At 36.0% G+C, this 26,949-nt stretch overlaps 1 long non-coding RNA gene across 1 annotated transcript; it reads right to left on the reverse strand.

The window, feature by feature from the left end:
• Window positions 1–21,402: 21,402 nt before the first annotated feature.
• On the reverse strand, window positions 21,403–22,084 carry LOC149683425 (uncharacterized). The gene is made up of 2 exons (XR_016384205.1): window positions 21,954–22,084; window positions 21,403–21,629 (listed from the first exon to the last, which is right to left on the reverse strand). It is a non-coding gene; the product is annotated as an uncharacterized LOC149683425 (long non-coding RNA).
• Between the last annotated feature and the right edge of the window lie 4,865 nt (window positions 22,085–26,949).

A 26,949-nucleotide genomic window follows, 5' to 3' on the forward strand; every position in this document is an offset into this window, starting at 1 on the left:
GTTTACCTCCAGAACAATAAAATAACAGACCTAAACAAGGAACATTTTTCCTTTACCCGAGAGCCAATCTCTGTTTTCCCGTGGGAGTTCATCTCCCAAGCAAATAAGAGAAATTACTGAATCATTTCAGATGGCCGAAGGAGGCAAGCCTCGACCAGTTTATTTTGAGGCCCCAGAAGGAGCCACGATTACAAAAAAGAAAAAAAGATCACCTTCCAAAATGGAGGAAGCCCAGCAAATTTGCGTTGAGTATGCGAACAATTCCCTCAATTGTGGACAGACGTCACATCGCCATAAGAATTGTTTTAATCCAAAAAGGGGAAAAGATTTCCCTCTAAAATGTATTGATTGTGGGGGCCCACACTGGACAAAACATTGTAAAACACCCCCTGAAGAAATACCGATAACCATTATGGTTTCACCGGGAGAAAGACGCTCCCTTGATATGGACGACTATGAATCTGAACACGAAACCCGTCCAGAACCCGAAAACCGTCCTATCACTGTGTACAAACGTTTTAGGGAGGAAATCCGACGTCGTACCGAACCCGACCCTTTTTCTCCTCTCCAAACCTGCTCACTCCTACTCCTCTTCCTCCCTTTCCCCTTCCTCTTCTTCCAGCTCCTCGTCAGCCTTGGAATCCTGTTGTACCTCCCTCTGACGAAGATACTATATATTGGGATGGTTTCGGAGGAATGGGATCGATCCTTCGAATTCGGATAAAGAGTATTACATGCATCCAAGATCCGACAAGCATAACATCCACTTATTTGGAGCACAACTCAATGCTGGCGTTGCCATAAGGTTGGCCACCACGTAGTTTCCGATTGCCCCGGAGGACGCAGTAGAGAAGCTATTGCCCGACGAGAGGCTCGTCGACTCGAGCGGTTGGCAAAAAAGCACCGATAAAAGAAAAAAAGACACTCATTCTTATTAGTTAAACCCCTGCTAATTAATTTTTAAGGTTCCTCGGGATAACCTTTGTACAAGCGTTAAGAAGAGGGCTTAATATATTTGCTGTATATTTTTGTTTGGCTACTAACAACAAACTTAATGTTACGAAAATTATTTTTAATGATGAAAAATTCGTGGACTGTTTCATTGAAAATGAAGTTTTGAAACGAAAAATGCAAATAGAAATTTGGATGTTGTTAAAATCATGAAGGAAAAGTATAAAAACAAACGGCCAAAACGTGATTCAGTTATTATTGAAACAGAAGAAATTAGATAGTTCTTCCAACCGCGTATGTATACACTTGCGAATTATTTGTGATTGACAACGGTGCTTTTATTTACTCGTTTCTGTGCTAAATAAAGGATAAATATGGATTGGGTGAAGACATGGAGACCGTAGAGACCCATATTAGTATCAATCAATGGGATATTAAAAAGTCTCAATTAGAAGAAACTCTTTTGGATGCAAAAATGCGGACAACCTTAACATATAGACAACAAGCTACATTTCAAAACGAAGTGGCAGATTTATTGTAGAATTTCGTCTCTTGGGCCAGAAAAACCAAGTAACTTTCAACCTCCTATATTAATAATAAAATTAATAATTTACAAAACATTGCAGTTGGTTTTTAAATTTAAAAGACTGAAAAATATAGCACCGTCAGCGGAGAAGATTATTGAGTATCATTTTCCACTGATTAGTTCAAAAATACTAAGTAGGATAAATTCTCAAACGAACCAAAAAGAAGAGAAAAAAGTTGAGAGATTTTAGACAAATTTTGCAGAAAAAAAGGGACGTTTTAGCAGATGAAAACCTTAAAGGTAAAGACAGAACTAAATGAACCGAAGTTATCAAACACTAATTGCTATTTCATTAAGGGCGATTGCCCATTACCCCTTCCCCACCCCCCTCAATTTGCCACTGAGTGTGTGACGTTTCTGTATTTCGCGGTTTTATAAGAGCGCCCTCAGACGGTATAAATCAAAAATAATTTAGTGAGTGAAAATGGCCGCCTCCATTAGTGAGGTTTGTTCCACAGTCGTAAAAAAATTGGGCTAATGAATTTTTAAAACTAAAAAAGCGATTACGCTGTGTAATTTTTATTTGGGTAGTAAATTTACCACTAAAGATAAAGCGACGACATGTAATATCAAATAAATTGTTGTTTAAAAGAAAGAATCTGGAAAATATCCTGTTAAGCCATTGAAGAAACATAGTTTATTAACCCAATGCCATTTCGAACCTATTGCTGTTTCTAAGCATAAGAAAAATATTAGTAAGGTAATGAAACCCGATTTAAAGTATGCCAGTACCCAGATGGAAACCTTTTTAAAGTGAGGTATTTGATAGTATCATCAGAACGCTGGAAAAAGAATTTGACGAACTACTTTACGAGGTAAGCGTTCATTTAATAATTCCAGGAATATTAAGGTGGAAGTCAAAGGTTTTAACTTCAAAAAGGGTCATTTTTTTGTCAGTAGTTTAAGTGAATGGTTTTTCATAGAGCTTCACGGTTTTTTTAAAAATTACTTTGAAATCTTTTCTATCAGTGGAGCTTAAAGAAAAAATTTAGCATTATTTTAAAATTAGTTACAAACATTTATTTCAAGTAGTATTTTTCTATGTCGTTTGTCGATACCTCTCATCAACCCGTAAAGCTATTTCTTTCAAATAAATTGCATTTTATAGCTAATCTAAATATCTATCCACACAGTTTCTAGAAATGTTTAATTCTAAGTGGTTATTTTTTAATCTTAAATAAACCTAAAATAGCGATAGTTCGGCTAAAATCCAGAGGATGTCGCTACCCTAAAGATTTTTTTTCTATTCGCTATCTTCATTGGGATCTTCGAAACCTGAAGCAAGGATGTGTCTTACCCTTTGAAACCCCTTTTATCGTAGAGAAACACCTTCCTTTATCTATGCTCTTATCACCTCAAACATCGCTGACGGATCCGCTAAACTCTGTCCACTATAAAATTGAGTTGTCCCAACACAATGGCGAAACGTGTAAAGATGGCACCATAACGCGTTAGCACCAGCATCATTCTTGTACCGTGTACTTCGATTACAAGAAGAGGATAGACCCTTTCGACGAGAAAAAACCGGTTGCGGGGGAGTGGGGTCAAAAAGCGAGATGAAAGGCAGACTTTTACCCCGCGCGTTTCTCTCTTAGAATTATCAAAATGGTGTATAGACCATTTCGATGTAACTGAAAGGGAAAGACATCGAGATAAAACTTTGCATTCTCCCCTTTTACGGCCGATACAGAGGGTTGCCTACCCCTATTTTTTACGTCGAAATGGTCTATTCTTTGAAAACGCCAAATTTTCCCCAGGGAATTTTAGGGAAATTTTTCGGGTATTTGTATGTTTTAGCAGCGTGTAAAGCGATCATTTTGAGAGGTTTCTTTCGCGGCGTACGATACTTTTATGGGATAGTGAATTGAATAGTCTAGTTTTGTACTTGTTGAAGGCAAAATGGGTAGTAAAGGTAGAAAAACTTGTCGGAAAGAACGTTCCCGTAAGCCTCGTTATCAAAAGTTGAGGAAGAAGCTCGCTTTGACTTCTAATTTACAACAACAGTCCCAAACGTAAGAATATATATTCAACCCAATAACCAAAATTTAATTAGAGTAATATATATTGAACTTTGTTGCATTGAAATTAGGCAATCGGAGGTGGTGGCTGAAGAAGCCTCGCTATCGCGAGAACCTGAAAATATAGAACAGTCAAGTTTTAGCAACTCTTTTGAAAACAATGAAACTGTTGAAGAAGTCTCTATGTCGCAACATTCTCAAAATATAGACCAGCAGTCGAGTTCTAGCAACTTGTTTGTAAACAATGATATTGCAGTTTCCGAGGAGTCAACTGCGGTGGATTCTTCAGAGGAAATAATTTCAGAGAATTTCGAGTCTTATATTGGAATTGATGAGAGAACCCTCCCAAATTTACTATATGAACCATACACACCTCCACAACGGAAATTTATACTGCCAGAAAATTCCAAAACGTTCACGGAACTAAATGGAAATCGAATAGTGGACATCAAGCACTTTATACAATCGGTTAGGTCATTGGACGTACACCGGTGTGAAGCCAGCAAAAACGGCGCCTTCGTTTTTCATATAGAAACTAGAAAAGGGCTAATCTCCGAGCTGACTTTCAAGTGTGACAAGTGTAAGGAAGTCAAAATTATAACGACGACGAAACTTCACGACTCAATTAGTGGCAGGCCTAAAATTCACCATCATGGAGCCAGTCAATCCTCAAATGATGAAAAGAAAATTCTGTCTTTGAACGCCTTATCAGTTTGGGGTTTCGTTTCTATCGGTAGTGGTTACGAAAATATGGATGAAGTGTTGTCGGTAATGGGTATTCCGAATATGTCAAAGCCAACGTACCTAAAAAAAGAGGCAGAACTCGGACAGGTAAATTATTTATATAATTCATCAATATGCATCTAAAAGCTTTAGGCTACAAGGGCTCTTTTACACGAAGTCACTGAGGCGCACCAATATTTGTCTCGATCTAGTAACGGGGATGCTTGCATATAAATACTTTATTATATTTCAAGCCCATTCCATTGGCACGCGTAAAGTGACCTCGTGTAAATGAGATGTGCCGAATTCCCGAAAAAAAAATAGTCGAATGTCCGACCTCTCGTTCAAATTTTCAAAACACCGCTCCAACATATATGCTTATTTAATTTTAAAAATTTTATAGTTATGGGATTCCGCCTTGGCAAAAGAAATGATTGAAACAGGAAAATTAGAGCGACAACTGGCTATCGACAACGGCGATTTAGAAGATGGAATACCGTTTATTACGGTGATTATTGACGGTGGCTGGTCGCAACGAAGCCTCGGACACAGATATTCAGCAAAATGTGGCGTGGCTTGCGTAATTGGCGCCAAAACGAAAAAACTATTATTTATTGGGGTAAGAAACAAGTATTGTTGCGTTTGCTCCATGTACAAAGAAAATCCAAACCCACCCCATCACAAGTGCTTTAAAAATTATGAGGGATCGTCTCCCGCTATGGAATCTGATATTTTGATTGAAGGTTTTCAAAAGAGCAAAGATATTCACGGCGTGGAATACAGAACAATTATTGGCGACGGTGATTCTTCAGTGCACAAGAAATTGAAAGAGTCCGTTTCTTACGGCGCAAAGATAAAAAAAAGTGAATGCGCGAATCACGTTGTAAGAAATTATCGATCCAAGTTATATAATTTGGCGAAATCAACTAAAGAGCTTTCTCAGGTTAGAATAGTGAAGATGGGGAAGGGTGTAAGAGGCGCTATTGCTAATGTGGCGAAAGAAATGAAAAAAGAAATATTTGAGAACAAAAACAGTACAGAGAAAACCTTGGACCTCGCTACAACTTTTAAAAAATTCGCGGACCAGCTAAGAATGGACGTGAGAAATGTTCATTGTCACGTGTTTGGGCGCCACACATGGTGTAGGGCTTACTATTGCAAAAATGTTGGAAAAGACAACTCGGAGCATTTATCCAAAGTCATAGACATGAAATTGTTAGAAGCGTCCCAACGGGTTCAAGATCTGGCTTCTTCTCTTCTGGACAACGAATCAAACAACTTGGCCGAGAACTACATGTCCCTGGTCGCAAAGGCCGTCGGTGGGAAACAGATTTGTTTCAACAGAAGGGGGTCTTATTTTACCAGGTGTACGGCGGCTGCCTTGCAATTCCATTTAGGAAGAGTGGCATGTAAAAACAGTCAGAGCTATAAATAATGCCAGCCCTTACCAAACAATTAAAAATCACGCCTCCAGAATTGAAAAACAGAAGAAGTTGAAGAAGAGGTCACTAGCGAAAGAAATGGATGAAATGGAAGAATCAGTGAAAACTAGCAATGTCGACCCGAAGAATTATGGTCCACATTCAGAGAAGCCAGACATGGATACGGAAAATATGGAAAGAAGAAGAAATGAAATTTTGAAGGAATTGTCAGTGACCCCGGAGGAAAGAAATGTCATAGAAAGAAGTACAATAGACCAGGCTGCATGTGACGAATGGAAAATGCAAAGGTCAAAGCGCCTTACCGCTTCAAATTTCGGGAAGGTTGCTAAGAGAAAGCCAGATACTGGTTATGGTACGCTAGTGCAACAATTAGTTCATCCGAAGACATTTTCAAGCTATGCTATTGAATGGGGCAAATCGAAAGAAAAGGATGCCATAGAAGAGTACCAGACAATGAAGAATGTATCGGTAAAGCCAAGCGGATTGTTTGTTGATTTGAAAAATGGGTACTTAGCCGCTTCTCCGGATGGCCTAGTTGGAAATGATGGCATTATTGAAGTAAAATGTCCTTACTCAGCTCGACATATCCATCCACGTGACGCACCATCAAAACTACCAGCATTTTGCTCAAAGCTGTTAAATGGACATCTTCAATTAAAGAAAACCCACGATTATTATATTCAAATCCAAGGCCAACTTCACATTGCAGAAAAAAACTATTGTGACTTCATAATTTGGACCCCTCGGGGCATGGAAGTAGAAAGAATTTTCAAAGACAATAAATTCTGGGAACAGAAGCTAGAAAAACTAAAAGAATTTTATCTAAACTGCATGCTGCCCGAGATAATAGATTCACGGTATTTGCGATCAATGCCAATACGTGAACCCGAAAATCTACTCGGAAATAAAGAAAAAATAAAAGCCAAGGTACATACTGAAACCAAAAAAGTGACGAAAGGGAAAGTTTCAAACAAATGTCAAAAAGTGGAGAAGGATTCTTCGAAACCAAAAACAAAAAAGGGTGTTTCTTGCAAACCAGAAACAAAAAAGGTAGTTTCTACCAAACTAAAAACAAAAAAGGGCGTTTCTTGCAAACCAGAAACAAAAAAGGTAGTTTCTACCAAACTAAAAGCAAAAAAGGGCGTTTCTTGCAAACCAGAAACAAAAAAGGTAGTTTCTACCAAACTAAAAACAAAAAAGGGCGTTTCTTGCAAACCAGAAACAAAAAAGGTAGTTTCTACCAAACTAAAAACAAAAAAGGTGGTTTCTTCCAAACCAAAAACAAAAAAGGCGATTTCTTCAAAACCAAAAATCAAGGCGAAGGTGTGTGTTAATTCACAAAACAAGGCGAAACCACTAAATGAAACAAAACCCCAAAAATTTGAAACTATTCGGAAATCATGCAAACGTAAATCCAATCAGCCAAAGGATGTGGGTAGGATAAAGCGCGCCAAAAATAAATAATAACCATTTCTGTAAAGGAAACTTTTTTTTTCCCACGTTATGCTGAAAATTCCAAATTTTTTAAAAGTCTTGTCCCAAATTTATTTCTACTTTTGAAACCGATTTGAAAATGAATTAAAAATTATTTCGTCACCATACGCAAGTATATTTATTGTACTTTCTTAGCCTCATCGTATGATGTATATAAACGATTGTGCTCTTAGTTGACTAGAGATGTTTCCAGAAAAAGGGGCTCAGGAAGGTTTTGGTAACCGAAGGGAATATGGAGTTTACGAAATAAGGTCGGGAACACCAAGGTGATAGGTGAAATCCTAAAACACCTGTCAAAGCTACTAAAAGATAACATAGTTCACTCTAAATTTCCATGGTCACTAAGTAGGTGGGTAAGCTTTATGCCTATGACAGAAAGAGCTAACATGAAGAGTAGATTACTATAATCGTACACACAGAAGTATCATAGTGAGACGTACAAAAATTCCCTGGGCTCACGAATTATTAGAATCCACATTTTGATGTAAAAAGGAACATTTGCGAAGGTCACAAAATAACCATTCTGGTTTTTAAAACGAAAACTAGATTATAAGGGAAGCTCTCCGACTTTATGATACCCTTGCTAGTGCTGAAATGATGAATCTCAACCGGAAATTTGACTGTAATTAGCTCCTCGAGGTTTGATAGTTAAATGAAATTTGAGTGACTAGCTCCTTGTACTTCTAGTTATGAACTTCTAATACTAAGCAAAGGAAACTGGTTTATCTAGAGAGTTTTCTTTCGTCCTTTTATAATCCTCAACTCGCCGAGCGACCCCCTGTGTTGAAGTGTCTCGGCTGGTCCGGCGCCTCCCGCCAATGTCGCCAGTGCTGTATTGTTATGCCTTGTCAATCACGGCTTAGGATTGTAAATTCCAGTGTTTTCGCGCGTAGAATTCAAACAAAAATATATTCTGGCAACACCGTCAAGAGACGAGTTTCAGCGCCATCTAGTATTTTTTTCTCGAAACACGAAATTATTTACTTCCACCTTAAATACCGCAAGAAAGTCTTTATTTAAAATTTTGCATTGTAGATTAAAGAAGAATATTCTGGATCCTCTTTGTTGTCTATATCAAGAAAATGTGTTCTGGGGACTTTAAATCAAGATCATGGGTTTTGTGAACAGCCGATTAATTTGGTTGTGCGAGTGAATGGCAATTGCAGCTTTGTTGTTTTAGTCAAGAACCCAAAAACCTTTACTATTCTAAACCCTGATGGTCTGATAGACAGCGAAATTTTAATGTCAAAGCTAAATATTATCTCAGATCGCGCAGGTCATGTATTTTGCCCTGGGGTGAATCCCGACAAGCTTAATAATGCCAGTCTGACTTTACCGAAAGGTCTGATACATATAAAATATCCTTTTGAACGCTTTCAGTCAGACAAATGTGAAGTATAAAGTAAGCTTTACTCCTCAACAGAAATGATAGACCCGATAGTTGGTGCTAATCGAAGCAGTAAGCAAAAAAGGTCATCCATGCACTTCTATTTCTCATTGTGTAGAAAGGGTAAAAAGGGAATATTTCTCATTGTGTAGCCAGGGAAAAAAGGGAAAGTTATAAAGAGTCACCCAACAGGACCTTTAAAAGGCATAAACTGTCAAGTAACTTCCCAATTTAGAATATTACTCTCAAGAGTAAGACAATACGAATGTCTCAAATACAGCAAGCCAGATCAGTTTTAAGGAGGAAGATAGTGAAACTCAGAGATTTTAAACTGAACAGAAACCAGTCTGAAGAATTGACGCAAGTAGTCGAACTTAATAATGAAAAATACAGTGATGTACAAGAAAAAACCATTTAGTCAACCGAAGGCTGCAGAAAAGAAATTTTAAGACAACCTTGGGAACGTGACTCGAAGAAGAAGCACTTGGCAGACCAGAAAGCTTTTTTCTCCCAACAAGATCAGATTTTAACCAGCCCGCGTGTATATACTCTGAACTCTATCACTTTAAGAATGTATTTAGCTGTTGCTTCCAGAAGTTGAGCTACTTACGACGCACTAAGAAGCTTCTAAGTTATTAATTTACCTTAAAAAAACCCCGAAAATTAAACCATAAGCCTGCAGTTAACGAAGAGTATTTAGCTGAAACAGATCAAATATCAAAAGATTTGACTTGAAAAAGAAGGCTGGGCATTCCAATTCCAATTGGTGTAGGCCGCAGGCGTCACCATATTTGACGATGTTAAAGTCATTGATAAAGTAATATGGAACAGCAAAACTTATGAATTTATGGGGCTGGCAATTGGCAATGGATGAAGAGGATTATCCGGAATTAACAGACCTCTACAAATATAATACGGCCAAAGCTCCCGCACCCATGCAATACGTTTACCAGTTTATATGGAGAGATTTAACTTCAGAATTCGATTTAATTTTTACCATATTTCACTTCCCCATACCCCTTCCAACAAAATTCACTTGTTTCCGCTCTATATCAAACTTTAGAAGTGTTTGAAATGTACAATTTTAAGTCATTAGGGCTGGTTTGAGATGTTGCTAAAGAAAGCTTACAATAGGTGATAATGGGACTTTTGGGTTCATAATTGAAAATGACGGTAGTTACGACTTCAGTGTTCAGCCTCTATGCGTGAACCCATTTTCAAAAGCAGGGATGAGATTGCACTGGATTATATGCCCGTCTCATGAATTAAAGATATTAATTGGCCAACTTTACGTGCCAAGGGAAGATGGACCTTAACATTTTGAAATGAAATCCCTTTAAGTTGGAAACAAGTAGAGGATGTCTACAAAAGGGACGAAGAGCGAGCTAAGAATGAACAGCTCAGATCAGCCCGTTTCTTATTGAAAAGCTATATCGAGATTGACTCTTGGACGAGACTAAATGTTGCACCTTCAAAAGTGCTTCAACAAGAGGACGTCATAGCGAGCTGTATGGAATGGATTTGCTCATAGTAAAAACGGCTCGGAATTGGAACGCAAAAGCGCATTAAACTTATAAATAGCTTAGAGCTTCCAACAGCTTAGAGCTTGCAACAAAATATTCTAAATTGGTTTTCTTGGAGCACCGCGAATTACTATCATTACGTCAAAGGGTCTTCTGGCGATAGAAGAAGGCTTTTCGTATTTTCAAGAATGGCTGAAGAAGTGCTGGAAGTAAATCCCTATGTAAACATTAACAGCCCCAACAAGGGATATTTTTATTATGGCAAACCTGGGATTTATTAAGAGTAATGATTTATGGTTTAAAAGGCCTAGCTGAAGATTTTTCGATCTTTATCCAGGATGCTTTTTATCTCTCATTAGAATAAATGGTAGCGCTGTAGAAAGTTTGTTCTCGCAGATCAAATATGCAGCATCTAGTAAACTAACGGGAACTAATTTCAACACTGCATTAAAAGCTGTTAAGACAATAACAAATGTTGAAGGACATCACCGAGGCAATAACCATTACAGAGATCAACACTTGCAATCCGTGAATCAGACCTTGAACTGATAAAAATGGGCCCTTTTTAATTTTACCCTTTTAAAACAAAACCCAGAAATAAAACTTGGCTAGTTTTTCTATTCATAAACAAAATCACTATCACGTTTTTTTTTATTTTATTCCTACGAAGAACGGATCTCTCCTTTTTATCACAGCTGTTGACGCTAGGAATTAAGTTCTTTCTCTTTAATCTATCACAGTTCTGTCTTTTTTGAGAATCATCGCAGTTGGAATAATGGTTGTGGTTGGTTTTGGTGAAATACGGTTAGGAACAATTATTTCACCATTTTTCACTTTAGCTTGTTTTTGGGGGCTCTTGAAAACTTTCTTGACTAGTGGTTTGACTAGCAATTGCTAGTGACTGAGATGACTGACTGACTAAAGCCTTGTCTGACCCACTTGTTGAACTGGACCTTTTAAAGTTAAATTTTGAATCTTTTGTGTTCTTCTTGCTTGAACTTGCTTTTGGTGAATTAGAGCTGAATGAATTAGGAACAGTCTTTCTGCACCTTCTCGCTTTAATTGGTATGTGGGAGGACTTTTTCAAATTTTCGGCCTTAATGTTTTAACAAGTAACCTCTTTACTTGCGCTGCTCTTTGATTTTTATCTGACTTTGGCACTTTTTTCCTTAAAACCGTATAGCTCATCTCGTGGAGTTTCACCACCTATCCCTATTTTAAGGTTGCTTGAAATGAACGCTTGGATTCTGACATGTATCATGTTCCTACACCACTCTTTGTAAAAATTGTTGAGCTCGATTTCTTCCCAATTAAAGCCTTCTGGTAAGGCAGCATTAAATATAGCCTTTTGTTCTTTACTCTCAACAAAAGCGAAACATTCTGCCGCGCATTTCCTAATCATTTCTGATCCATGATTCATCAACGCTGCTTTATTAGCGTGTTCACGAACATTTTGATTAAGGGTAAGAATCCAAGAAAAAAGCTTTGAAATAAATCATTTTCCCATTATCTCTTATCTGTAAATCCTTCCTTTTTCTACAAAGTTCATTTTAATAAGCAGTGCAACCTTATGAAGCTTATGATCTGCTATCTGTTTCTTCATGGCAAATTTTACATAAATGCTAGATTTTGATGCCCTTGTTAGAATCTCCCCTAAATATCCACCCCAAGCTTATATAAAGTCGAGTCCGTTTCATCTTTGAAGTTAAGTATGGTGTAGTTTACCTCTTCGGTACTCTTTATATTTTCTTCTTTCTTCAGCTTTTCTGGATACTTAAAATTCTACAAAACTTCAGAGTTGAGGAGGTTATCACATTATACAGCATAGCTTTATCGTGGCTACAGTCATTTTCAATGCGATTAGATCTGAGATTTTTGGCCGCGGTGAAATATCTTACAGTTAATTGTGCCATCGCCCGATTAGTTCTAATTTTAGCTTTGTTTTGAAGAGGCTTTAGTATGGACTGACTAGGTCTATCCTCATCCGAATTAGATAAATTAGCTTCAGAATCTTCTTCCACAGAATGAAGATTTGGATAATTCCAAATACATTGTTGTTTGTAAACCAACATTGTGGCCAACTTTAGCGTAGAAATTATATTGGATAGTTTGTTTTTCGGCTTCTACTGTTTTCTTTCGTGGCTTTTCAATAAAAACAATAACGAAGTCTTGGAAACAATGTAAAAATTCAACTTAAAGAAACTGGAGAAATCCACAAAGATTTAACCGAAAAAGCGCTAAAGAAAAACAACCATTAAGTCAAGTTGAGCAGCCACTTTTTCAATAGTATTACCTAATATCCCTGCGTGACATTAACGATGAGCTAGTCTATCTCTGATTCGATTGGTAGTTGAAAATGAGGCTCACCAAACACCTCTTTGTGTCGCTGTTTTGCTTCTAATTTTACACTAATAGCGTTGCAAAAGGCATTAAAGGGTTAATTTTCCTCACTTTGTGGTTATCTATGCGCCTTTGGTGTAGTGTACGCGCAAAGGCAGCGCACCCTATTCCATGGATGTTGCAATCCTAATGGGGACTGATGAATTTGACCGCCTTGATAGTTCAAAAGTCGTAGCACGAGGACAGTTTTGTAGTTCAGGATAAACTAGGGTTCTAAGAGGAGTTGTGAAACGTATCCTTTAACAGTTTGTAGAAGTGTTGAATCATTTTTATACGCGTCTCGGAAATTAAGAATTTCACATTGTTTTATAGTCCCGTATGAATTTAAATTGTCCCTGACCCACTAGGTTTCTCATGTATATACTTGCAATGAAAGCCTTCTCTGACTGGGAGTCGATTTGCAGCGTTGGTCTTGCTTTCGAAATTACATAGATATCAGGAACATTTTCAATAGACCAGTATGTTGATGGATTTAGATTTTTGGCAAGCAAAATTCTGCAATTTGATACTGCAATGTGTCATAAACACGATTATGCTTTGGTTAACTGGGTGGAAGGCAGGGCGCTACTCCATTAGTCCTAGGGTCCAGTTTAAAATTACCAATTGAACTAGTGACCAACACTTCATTTGAGTTATCATTTGTTCCGTAGTTAAGTTTACTACGAGACTTCTTGGAGATTTCGTTTCGTTAAGAGCACACAGTGTATTCTTTCAATTAAGTAACTCTGTACTTGGTTTCGTAGAGGTGTCGGTCTCTAATTGACTACTTGTTTTTAAACTTTATTTTTTATAAAAACAAAGTATTTGCTTTTCTAATTTAAAAAATTAGAATTAGGCTCAGAATATCAAAACCAAAAATGTGTAGCATGAACGGAAGTATTTTGTGATTATCTTATCGTCTTATCGATTAAAAAATGGTTGTCAGAGGAGTCTTTAGGCGTACAATTAGTATTTTTGGGAGTCAGTTCTAATATTAATGGTTTCATAGCCCAAGATACCAGCAGTCACAGAGACTATAGAGTAATTTCGCAAGAGAGAAGGAGTGAACTGTGTATCCCCAACGTTGGGGGAAATTTCGTAAGGGAGAAAACTATTACCTCGGAAGGGGAAAGGTGATAGAGGGTTATGACGTTGCCATATGGGGAAGAAATTACACAATAGAATAGTCATTTAGTCACATGAAATATTATATTTAATTATTTAAATACTTAAAAATGAGACTAAAAGTTTGTTCAAAACCTGAAAAATTAATTTACAGTTAAATTTATGTGAAACGTGAAAAATTTTAAAAATTACAAAAATAAAAAACACTTGGTTCAAATCATTAAAAACTTTCAGTCAACAAGTATTGACATAAAATTACAAATCTTAATAATTATTTTAAATTAATGCAAATGAATAAGGAAAGAAAAATATATTCTTCTGTTAAAAGAATAAAAAAAGAAAAAAAGAGACACTCTTTCTGTCATCTCAGGTTGTGTCACTGCACGATGTGATGGGCGTTATCTGTCCTAGCCTGTATTCTCTGTGAATCATCAGCTGTTCGATGTGTTCCAAGGACAGGTTGGCTTTTCTAGCCATCTGGCAATTGCCAGCCCTTGAGAACATTATTCTCTCCGTGTCAGCTGATGCCACTGGTAGAGACAAATACTTTCTTGCCATCTCTGCCAGCGTTGGGTATTTTTTAATGTTACTTTTCCAAAGTTCCAAAATTTCCCATCTGTCTGGGATTTCAGGACCGTGTGGGCTTGGATGCTTCAACAGTTTTTCATCCAGATAGGTTTCCAGTTCTTGTTGTGGCACCTATTCCCTTGAGTCCTGCATTTTATTCAGGAACCTTAATGGTCCTGACTGTTTCCTCTTTGTTTTTGCCGGTTTATCAACAGGAATGGTCGTCTTAACTGACAAATCGAAAACCTCCTTCAAAACGTCTTTGGCGTCTTCTTTTGTGGGAGCTTTGAACCGGCCGTACAAATAAGCCCATGCAGGGTTACTGTAGTATTCAAAAAAAATTAATTATTTTGGCATTTTTATTTCAGTGCTTAGTTATAAATAAATTTGAGGTTTATGAAATTTCGAAATCCTGAATGTGCTATTTTCCTGACAGTCTGCCAATTCCTTTAATTATAACTATGTATACTTGTAATTTGTAGGTAGATGATTAATTATATATATTTACCTCTAAAAATTGACGACTTTTGTCTTGGATCCAGTATTGTTGCGATTATGAAGTCTGGATCATTTAATGTTGGTGAAAACCTATCCTCCATTTGGGTTAACAATTTGGCTTCCTTAACTCCAAAATTTTCGCAGTCAAATTGATAAATGGAATCAAAAGTTTCCATTAATTCGCCAATGCTTTCTGGCGAAAGGATTGCCTCGGCTTGTAGCCGATCTGTTGCTTCTTTCAGCGGTTCCAGGAGTCCGATTAATTCTTTGGCCTCTTCTATCATGCCGTGTTCTAATGTTGGGAAACTTTCACCCAAAACCTTTTATTTTTTCGCTTTGCGAAGTGTTTTGTTAACGGCGTCTATCATTTCAGCCTAAGTATTATTAATCAATTGCATTATGGCCTTAGAGGGATTATAAACAAAGAATTTCAGAAAATTGTGTACCACACGAACCAAAGCGAAACTAGCGCCAGGTTAAGAAGACGTTTCATGGTGGCTCATACAGATAATAAGTGTTTACACACTCCTTTGATTTTAAGCACGCGATTCGGTTCGTCACTTTGCTATGTTGCGCATTGATGGTGCTCTGGCTGTAGCCACGTCTGAACACTAGCAATGTACAGTCGAGAAGCAACTCGTGTTAAAGGGTCTAACCGGAGCTGTTGGAGTGAATTCCGCCGTTAGTTTCGGGGTAAAGCAAACAGCTCTTTGGCCTTAAGAAATGGCGGGTGGGTATTAATATGCTAACCAGCAGGCCAGTACTTTTAAGGTTGTGATGACGAATGTTGACCAGTTAACAGCAACGCCATAAAACCTTACCTCGCAATTGCGCTCTGTTGCAAAGAAAAAAGCGTTCCAACGAACACCACCAATGGGAATTCTTTAGTGGTTTTATAGCTATAAAGCTCTGTTTCTTTTTTATATCCCAAGAATATTTTTTATATTATTATTTGAAATCGATGTTTATATATTACTTAAGCTATAATACATCTGTTTATAGCATAATCCTTTCTAAAGTTATTTCAAGAAGAACGCAACTATATTGGTCAAATTAACTTTTTTTGTCAATAGGCCTATTGAACCAAAAAGTAAACGCTTGGGTTTGGTTTTCGTTTCTGTAATGCAGAGACATTAACGGTTCGGAGTGAGCCGAAAGTTAAATACACTCTTAAATAATTAGGCTTAGATTTTAAAATCATGGTGGAAATCTGGGCCGTGTTCAGCAGAGCTCAGCTCAGCGCTGTTAGCAGTGTCCTACAGAACGGAATTTTTTAATGAATTTCGACGTCACGGTGCTCAGCGCTGAGCCAGCGCGGTCTTCAAAGAAAATAGTCGGGTTTTTGGATAACGTGACGTAAAACGCGTAGTTCTCAGCTTGGCGAAAAAACATGGAGGAATTAATACAAATAGCTCTTGCTGATTCTGATGGGACTATAGCTAATTAATTGGCGTGAAACCAGTTGATCACGCGAGAATTTTAAGAGACATATTAGTTTCTAATTTTAATTATAAAAGTTGTTGTTATCTATCTCTTTAAATATGTTACCATACAATTTTTGTTAAGCCTTGGTACCTTGCACGCTTTATTGCGCCGGCGTCATTTTTAAAACACCGATGACCGGAGAAAAGCTATGACGGCAGATCTCACCGGTAAAAGTTTTCCAAAATACGCTGTCATTTTGGGGAGCTCTGCTGGACGCAGCCCAGACCAGTGAAAGGTCTGATCGTAATCGGATTATAGCCTCGTGTTTTCATGCTTTTTATGGTGCGCATTTACCTTCGGTGTGTGTAGCAACAAATTAGCTTTGGTGTTATGTAACGTTAAGAGTCATGTTGACAAACTAAGAAAATAGCTGAGGTGAAACGAGAGGATAGTGTTTACATGGCAACCCTGTTGTGAATATGGCTTTGAACATAGAGGGTATACAGTTGAGGAGTAGAAAATTGGGCCTTTACAAACACGTAAAGTTAATATCCCTCCAAAGTTTTATCTCTTCATTTCCCGTTTTTCCCCCATCGGATGATTTTAATGTGTACAAGTATACATTATTGGATGTAAAATGTCGTCTGATTTACAGTATATTTGCTATGCTTTGTATACTGCTCTAATATTTCATATAATTTTAACTTCAGTATTTGTTCATTAAAAAAAACTCATTTCCATATCTGGGTAAATAAGTTTGTAAGTAGTCCTCTTGACTCGGAGAGGCAATATTTTGGTTTTCCCAACTTGTCATAAAACATATCGTGTCAGAAGTGGGATTCGAACCCACGCCCTCATACAAGGACCAGAATACACAGATTCACATCGTGAACGAAGGAAGCTAAGCCCCTTGAGTCTGGCGCCTTAGACCGCTCGGCAATCCTGACGTGGTTTGATGTAATTTGGACGATTTAAAATTACATCTCATCCAGTTTTTTTCATAAAACATTTCGTGTCAAAAGTGGGATTCGAACCCACGCCCTCATACGAGGACCAGAATACACAAATTGACATCGTGAACGAAGGAAGCTAAGCCCCTTGAGTCTGGCGCCTTAGACCGCTCGCCCATCCTGACGTGGTTTTATGTAATTTAGACGTTTGAAAATTACATCTCCTCCAGTTATTTTCCTTAAACATATCGTGTCAAAAGTGGGATTCGAACCCACGCCCTCAAACGAGGACCAGAATACACAGATTCACATCGTGAACGAAGGAAGCTAAGCCCCTTGAGTGTGGCGCCTTAGACCGCTCGGCCATCCTGACGTGGTGTTCAGTAGTTAAGACGTTTCAAATTACATCTCTTCCTGTTATTTTCATAAAACATATCGTGTCAGAAGTGGGATTCGAACCCACGCCCTCAAACGAGGACCAGAATACACAGATTTACATCGTGAACCAATGAAGCTAAGAACCCTTGAGTCTGTCGCCCTTTTTTTAATTAACTTAATGATGCCCTCTCAATAGTACATTTTTGAATATTTTATAATAATAATTACATCATCCTTATTGCCAAATGAACACAAGTGTTCGTGCGTGGCTAGGATCCATTTGGTATTATTGTGATCGAAAATTGAAATTCGGGGGAGAGCTTTACAATTTAACATTATAGTAAACTATACATTATGTTATTAGATTAGTATTTTAGAATTCCATTCTCTCGTATAAGTTATCAATACCCAATTTAATTAGCCATGTTGTAATAGATTTTTTAAATTTTTTGAGTCACAGAGTTTAATTCAATATTTAACATATTAAATAGTTTTGGACCTAAATAAATAATATTTTTTGAGATATATCTTTGTTTAGTAGTACATTCGTAAGGTTCCCTTCTTTTACAAATCTTGTGTTATAAATATTAGTTGGTTTCAGTTGTTCTCTAGTTTTAAAAGTATACAGCAATAATGATTTGGCATATAACTGCCGAACAGTAAGTACCCTGAATTCGTTTTGAAGGTTGGAGCAGGACTCGAATCTATTACGTTTTAAACAGATACGTTGAATTTTTCTTTGAAGGATCTCCAGAGGTTCAATTAAAGTGGCATGAGTACCGCCCCAAACAATTATTGCGTAAGAAATAGCCGACTGCACCAAGGCAAAATACACCGTTCTCAGCCAATTTATTGACAAAAAGCATCTAAGTTCGTAAAATTTATATAAGCAAGAGCGTAGTTTCTGATGAAGGATTTGTGTGTGTTCAGACCATTTCAGATGTTGATCGATGGTAATACCCAAATATCTTATAGAATTAACATTACCAAGAGTATGACAGCTCGCATTACATTTGGGCAGATGAGCACAACCATGTATATATAGTTTGTCATTGACATCTATTAGTTTACCGGCTGAGAAACAAATGTATTTCGTCTTGTTTACATTGAGTGTTAAAAGGTTATTATTTAATAAACTTTGGAATTGAGCTAAACCCTCTTGAGTTTTTTGGAATACTTCGGTCCATGAGTTACCTGCGAATAGTAAAGTCGTGTCGCTGTAAGTTTTCCTTGTATATTATAATCGCATAAGTCATCCATATAAATTAGTAATAGTACAGGGCCGATAAGAGTTCCCTGGGGGATTCCATATTTTAAAGGTTGAGGATTACTAAACGTGTTAGCTACCTTAACCACGGACTCTCTATGAGCGAGGTAACTCTTGAACCATTTTAGAGGTATTCCGCATTTTTTATTTTTGTTATTAATTTCTCGTGTGAAACGGTATCAAAAGCTTTCTTTAGATCTAGAAAAACTCCGATAGTTTTGAGATTTTTGTCTATAGAGTTGTAAAGGAAGTTGGTAACTTCTGTTATTGCGTCACTAGTGCTTAAGTTTTTTCCTAAACCCGAATTGATTGTTAGAGAAATAGTTTGTGCTTTCTAAGAAGTCTACAAGTGGTTTTTAATCAAAGATTCAAATATTTTAGAAATGTTGCTGAGCAATGAGATAGGTCTGTAGTTTCCTATATCACTTTTACTCCCAGATTTGTAAATTGGGATAATAATAGCTTTTTTAAAGATGGCAGGAAAAATGCCCATCGTGAGACTTAGATTTATAGTATGTGTCAATGGCAACGAGATGATACGTTTCAATCGTTTTAACACTTTAACATCAATGTTATTGTAGCCTCTAGAACTGGAGTTTTTTAATCCCTGGATACTGGTTTCAACATCACTAGCTATTACTGGGTTAGAAATAGACTGTTTATGGGTTGGTGGTGTTGGTTTATAGGAATATCAACGGATGGATTTTGGATATTTTTATGAATAAGTATTTTTTCTGCCAGGTTAGAGCCAATTGTTGAAAAGAACTCATTGAAACTCTCAGCAACCATTTTCGCATTATCTCTACTTGAATAGGAATGACAATCGACTCTTATTTTTATTTCTGAATTTTGCTTTCTGGTTTTAAGGGTGGCTTCGTTAATTGCTTTCCATATTTTTTTGGGTCGTTATTAGCATTAATGATTTTGTTTTTAAAATATTTATATTTAACAGATCTGATTAGAGTAGAAAGTGGATTTCTGTATTGTTTATATTGATCCCTAAGCTTATGATTAAATGGTTGTGCTTTTAGCTTCTTCGCCATATCATCTCGTTTACGGATAGAATTAATCAAACCTTTCGTTATCCATGGTTTTAGTTTAAGATGATCATGAGTTATTTTAATTCTTTTGATTTTTGTCGCTCTATCAATGTAATTTTGTAGGATCTTTATAAAATTATTTATAGATACATTGCAATCTACGGTTGCTAAAACACTAGACCACGTTTCGTTTTTAATCATCGATAAAAGTAAATCATAATCAATGGTCGAATTCCTCTGAGTTCATTCCTTTCTGTTCTAGAATCAATACTTTTTATGTTAGGGATACCCTTACAAAAAATGTCTTGAGAATCCTTAAGAAAAGAAATAAAGGAAAAGATCTCGAAATTCTTAAGAACACACCTTGAGAAACTATGAGAAGTTTGGCCTCTTTTTCTAATCAGGTTTTAACGGGTTTTCTGAAGAATTTAGATTAAGTATTTCTCTACAATTTCTTGCGAGATATTGTGATTTTTTAGAAAAATATTCTATAGATTTTGTTAAGAAATGCTTTCGTGGATTTCTTATCAAATTAGTAAGTAATCCTTGAGGAATTATAATGCGTTTTCTAAAGGAAATATTGAGACAACTTTGAGATATTATTGCGAATTCTTTAAGAAAAAATTAGCTATTTTATTAAGAAATTATTAAGAAAACTAAAGATGTTTTAGCTATTGTATTGAGAAAATCTTAAGAAAACGTTGAGATATTATAGCTATTTAATTGAGAAATTATTAAGAAAACGTTGAGATATTATAGCTATTTAATTGAGAAATGCTCAAGAAAACTTTGAGAGGTTACTGTGAGTTTATAAAGAAATTACTAAGAAAACTTATTGATATTGGAGTGATTTTATTAAGAAACATTTAAATTGTAAAATAATGTATTTATTTTTAGAAAACATCAGTCTCAAATATATATTTAAAACAAAAATTAACTCAGTAAATTTTCAATTTTTTCTGTATTGTCGATGTCATCTTCTCTATTAATAGCGTCTTTTGCAACTTCAGCTGACGGAGGGTTGGGAAAATTATTTGTAGTAGTGGTTTCAGTTTTGTCATGTTTATTAGTGATTTCTTTCAGTTTATCTTGAATGGTCTTTTTGATTTTACTGGCTGGGACTTGACTATTTTTTTTTGGCAATATAACCTAGAAAAGGTTTAAACATTTTAAAATCTTCAATATAGCGGTCGTTGTACCCTTTAAAGTGATAATGAAATGAGAAAATGAAACATCTTACTTATAATGCTGTTCACTTTGACAGGATCAAGTTTTTTTTTGCTGGTTTATCTGGGTATGCGTTACACTGTTTTCCACTTAATGAAGTATTGATGAGATCCGCTTCGGAAAAGACGCACAATAATAGATTTCGGGCAAAAAAGCACGCATTTCCATTGGCCGAAAACTCTGCCATTGTTAAATCAGTTTTTTTAACCATAACCTGGTTTCCCAGATCAACCTTATCAGTAAAAACCAAACGAATTGTAAGTTAATTATGCATTGCCGGCTTGCCGCAAGTATAAGTCTCCCCACTATCACAGTTGAAAATATTTAATGATTATACCATTTCCTCTTCTTTTTCCATTAAAGGTGTAGAAGAATTTACATGACAATCCTGACATTTTTCGTGAACCCTTTTCATTTTTTTTAACAAACGATCTAAATCTAAATTAAATTAAATTTTAAGCATAATCTAATTATTTTAGAAAAAAATGCATAGGACTTTGCCTCCGAATTTTCTTAGGCGCTCATTCTCCTCCTCAAGTTTTTGATACTGCAGTTGCATCCGGTCAATTTTTCGGTACAGTTTTCGTTTTCTAGGGCTATGCTCCTCAGACGAATCTTCCATAATTTCTTTCATTAATTCTTCATTTTTCTACAATAATACCAAGATAAAACCTTTGTTGAATTTCTTCACAATAACACTCAAAAGCGAGAGGAAGCAATATTCAATCCTATATTAACTTTTTTAAAGGGGCTAGAAAACTAGAACAATAATTCTCCCTTTCGTCAAATATTCTCTTTAGACGTGAGAAGCCCTAGCAAAGCGTTACTGTCAGAAAAAATAATCTCCACAATATCAACAGCAATCTGATATCATCACCTTAATTAACTTTACGCAACTTGCAGCAGTTTGCACAAAACTATTGTTTATTGTTCCAGAGTTAAAGACCCTTTAAATTAAAAATGGCATACTTACTTGATTTGTAACTTGGTCATTCACCTTCTTGGGGGCAGCAGCATTTCCTTTTTTCATATTATTCAAAATTTTTCGTCTTTTCTGTTCCATTTCTTCTGACGTTCCTTCGAAAAATATTAGTAAAAAGTGGCTAATAAATTAAATAATTATTCTTTCTGACGTTCCTTCGAAAAATATTAGTAAAAAGTGGCTAATAAATTAAATAATTATTCTTTCTAACTTAAAATATTTCTTAAAGGAAGAGTGAAAAGGAAAACGAAGTGATTTTTATCAAGTCTAATATTAATTATAAGACCTATGAAAGATTCAAGAAATATCCCAGAATGATTTAAAAAATCAAAATATATATTCAGATTTTACAGATAAAACGAAATTTGAACTTTCGACCATTCTTGTTTCGCCCTGCCTTTCAGCTAACCAAATTTTCGTGGCATGCTCCTTGTCACGCGTCAAGTTCTTCACATCGCGAGCACAGTCTATTACTCGCGCTATATTTGTGCTCCGCATAGGAAGTGTCTCGAAATTTTGTTAGCTGAAAGGCTAGATGTTATGCGATTGATCGTAGCTGGTTTATATTTCAATGTCGGTAAAATCGGAATCAATTTTGATTTTTAAAATCATTTGAAGTTATTTCCTGAATGTTTCACTATGCAGATAGGTCTTATAAATAGTAGAAGAATCGACTCGAATGATTAAATAGGATTAGAATGATTATCCCTGCCTTCCACTGAGCATTGATTATATCATATTTTAATGACTAGATTTCATTAAATGTTGATTAAACACGCACGTTGGAGCCAAGTGAACTGCCCCTCAGTAATTCCAGAAAGTTTATCAACTAAAATCAAATCCCCTGACATTGTTCCAGTTCCAAAAATTTCCAGACATATTGGCCCTTTTTAAAACTTCCTGACTTTCCCTGTCGATTTCGGTCCATTTTGAAATTCCCCGACTTTTTTGGCTGGGTTTAAATTCTCCGACTTTTTTAGCTGAATTTAAATTCCCCGAATTTTTTGCCTCATTTTAAGTTCCCTGTTTTTTCCAGATTTGTTTGAAATAAATTAAGAGCGCATTTGAAAACAGAGAGTGTGCAGCCATTATACCGATCCAAGATGGCGGCCACTCAAGGTCGGGGGGGCGGGTTTTCCCGTTCTCCTCACTTTACCTGTCAAAATTTGATTGATTGATTGTATAGGCTTGAAGTATTATAGGCTTATAACAAAAGATGGTTTTGTAGGAATAAAGACCATAATATAAAGTAAAAAAGTTATTTTATTTTCTTTAAAAGTATAGGTTCTAATATTAAAGATATTTTTTCAATTTTCATTTTAAAATGCATTTGATTTATTCTAAAATAATTCCTTCTATCTTCGTAAGGAAGATGATAAATTTTAATATTATTTTTAAATCTTACGTAAGTCATTAAGCCTTTCTTTGATATACAACGCGTTAAGTTGTTTTCCAACGTAGAGTTCCAAAACTAATCTTTCGAGATCTTTAGTTTTGACTTTAAAGGTGCGATAAAGTTCTTCCGGGTTTTCTTGAGGTTTTTCCGGTGGATTTTCCTCAGTCTTGACTTTTATATTTTTGGTGTACGTCTCTGTTTCGTCAATGGTAAAGGGTATGTTTTTTGTAGGCCTACCTCTGACAAAATTACATTTAGGGAAATGTTTTAAATGTTCTTCGTAAGGATTATCGGTCGGTTTCCATGCTAGCAAAATCCCGATGCATTCGAAACATTGTACTAGATCATCGGTATGTAACGAATAAAAACCTGCTCTGCTTAAAGCTTTTTTGTAGTTTTCATCTTGTGGTCAGGAGTAAAAAGAATGATATCTTTGCAGCTCGGAGTTCATGATGCTGAATGAATATGATGATAGCATTATCTGAGTTATATCCCCTTAAATTTACTACCCCCTTCTTTTACTTTCCCCCTTCCTTAATATATGAAATAAAAGAAAACAGTATTAAAAAAAGGATGACGCATTTATTTTTTTAAAATACAAAAGAGATTACAAAGAGTATTTGTTAACAAAAGGATTAAGTTAATCTTTACGGGCGCGCTTCAACATGTTTGTAACAATGACGTCATTTTTCAAGCAATCTCGTCCAAACTGTCGCATGAATGATTTGTGGCTCTTTCTTATTGTTCTTTGTATTATATACATAATACAATATAGTCCGCATGTCGAACTTGACAAGTTTTGAAGTCTTCTTTTGTTAAACGACCATTTCCTTGAATTTCTTTTAACAAATTCTTTAATCGAGGGGAGAAAGTTCCCTAAAGCCAAGGAGTCAAAATAATAACCCCTTCTGTTTCCATCAAAGTAAACGGATACCCAGTCAATTTTTTCGGGTAATAAATCACTTGGGTAAACACCTAGGAAATGTGGCGTGAATCGTAGAAATCGTGTTATCTGATCGGCGTTCATTATTTGTTTCACAAACGATTGACACGTTTCTATTTTTATCTATTTGTAACAAAGCCTGGAATTCGGCTAATACGATACAACTAAGCGTATTGGCCGTGTGTTTTTCAAAGCCCAATTCTAATCTTAATTGTCCTTGTTTCGTGGGACTCCAATGATCTGAATGACTCGCGTAACCGTCAGGTGTTAAGTCTAAACAGTAAATGGCGTAACCCGAGGCAAAGTCGTCCATAGAGATATTGTTCCCCTTGTCATTGTAGTGGCACTTTGACCATCCTTCAAGTCGGCTAGGAATTTGATGATCCGATAATTTTAAATTGCAAACTGTTCCAAGTTTCTAATCCTGTAATATTTTACCCCGTTAAGTCCCTAATTTTAACTGTAAATATATCTCAATGTAGAAACCTCCGGAACCGAAAAATATTACGCTGCTGTTAAGAACAATATCAAGCTTATTAAGGATTTTCGTTTAATGTTCAAGGCTACGACCAAGAAAGGTATGAAAGGACGGAGTTCAATACTTTTTCCTTTCGTAAAAAGGAAGGTAACCCCTTTCGTATTCTATACAATGGTATGTAAGTTTGCTGTAATACATTCGGTGTACGTAGGATTAGACATAAAGATCATAATATAAAGTAAATAAGAGAAGAATGAAGACTATGTTTTGGTCTGTTCTATTGTAAAAGGGTAAGTTAGCGAAGTATTTGGAGGCCAGTGGCTACTTGCATATAGTGCATTTCTGGTTCTTATTGCTTATTATAGATTTTTTTTACATACAATCCAAATTTATATGATTCTCAGTTGACGAATTTAAGTAGAAAGCAAAAACTTCCGTAATATTTCCCATTCATCTGTCACTTCCTCCTTTCATATCTCTATGGGCTTATAGATGTAGGCCCTAATTTAAAGTAAAAGAGCTTTTCATGAATAAAGATTATGATATAAAATAAATTTACTCCTCTTTTTTATTTTGCTATAAAAGCAAAAGATCTAATTTTAAAATGAAATTGATATAATTTAAACTAATTTCTCCAATCTGCGTAACTACGGTATAAGTTTATATACTATTATCAAGTAACAATACAAGTCAGTTTCACTAAAGAATATCTGAGCCTAGATTGTCACATCTATGTCATAGTGGAGGGGGGGAGGGAGAAGTTAGTATACTCCCGTCACGACTGTATTATCTATGCAGTTAGCCCTTTAAGCAGAGTTAACTTCTTAATACAAAGGTAATTAAAATTGCGTTGTATAAAATTTATTTTGGAGTATAGGCCATAGTTTACCATTCTTTATGACTCTCATGATAAGTAGTACTTGATTTATTCTAAATTAACTTCTTCTATCTTCAAAAGAAAGTTCATATTAACTATCATTAAATTTAGTGTAAGGCATTAAGCTATTTTTTAATTTAAAATGCTAAGTCAAATATTTTTGAGATGTGTGGTTTTGAAATTAAAAGTAATTACCAATTCAATTGATCATTTTCCTATATCCCTTTGATTTTTCTTCGTTGACATCGAAAGGTTTGTTTGCTGGTTCAGCGTATTTTCCATGGAAATCAATGCTGAATTGTATGTTTATCGTTCGGCAAGCGGCTCTTATAGAGTTTCCCATGCTGGAAACGTTCTTTTACATGATAGACCTTATACATTGTCAGGTAGAGAATAAAACCTTGCATTACTTAAAGATCTTAGATCAGTGGCTTCTCTCTCGCTCGCAGTCCATGGTACTGAGAAAGGTACTGAAGCTATTATAGTATCTACCCGTTAAACGAAGGTATTTACTACCCCTTCCCCCCCCGCAAACCAATTTTTTGAGATGTTTACCCCCAATAAACCCCCCCATCTGTGACGTATGCAAGCTTCAAAAAACAAGTACAACTTAACCTGCAAAAATTCAACGCTGAAAAAAACTTTACTTGTATATAAAGCGCGCGCAAAAAGAATGGACCAATAAAGAATAAGGAAAAACTACGTCATGAAAAAGTAAGCGCAAGAAAATAATTGACCAATAAAGAAGGAGGAAAATTACGTAATGGAAAAATAATGAAAGAGGAAGTGACGTACATTTGGTTTGGATAACGGTTTGGCGAGAGATCCAAATGTCGATTTCGATTTGGGTTAGAGAATACGGTTTCAAGCGCCCTGTCCAAATGGAACCGATCCAAACGTTTAGATTTGGATCCTCATCCATATGATTTAGATTTTTAGAGATTAGGGTCCCAGTTCAAATACCAATAGGTACTAAAATCTGATCGTAAAATTCTAGACAAGTTAAAAGAACTTAAAAACGAATCAAGTTAAAAAAATGTAACATCGCCTTTCTGTTTCCATGTGACGCTGGGGTTATGAATATTCTGAAGACCCTGATGTTGAGTGAAACCTATTTAGTCAAGTCACTGGTATTGATAAGCATGTTTGGAAACGGGAAACTTGGTAAAGACTATTTCCCCAAAAAACAACTGAGACTAAAAAAATGTAAAATGAAAAACATTCACTCATCTTTACTCTTCACTTTTCGTGATATTATCTTGGAATGACAAATAAATTGCTTTCTGACTTGGT

The sequence above is a fragment of the Phalangium opilio genome, unplaced genomic scaffold, assembly GCF_054372755.1.
Source record: "Phalangium opilio isolate 3A_F unplaced genomic scaffold, DU_Popi_V2 ptg000037l_1, whole genome shotgun sequence".
Classification (NCBI taxonomy): Eukaryota; Metazoa; Arthropoda; class Arachnida; order Opiliones; family Phalangiidae; genus Phalangium; species Phalangium opilio.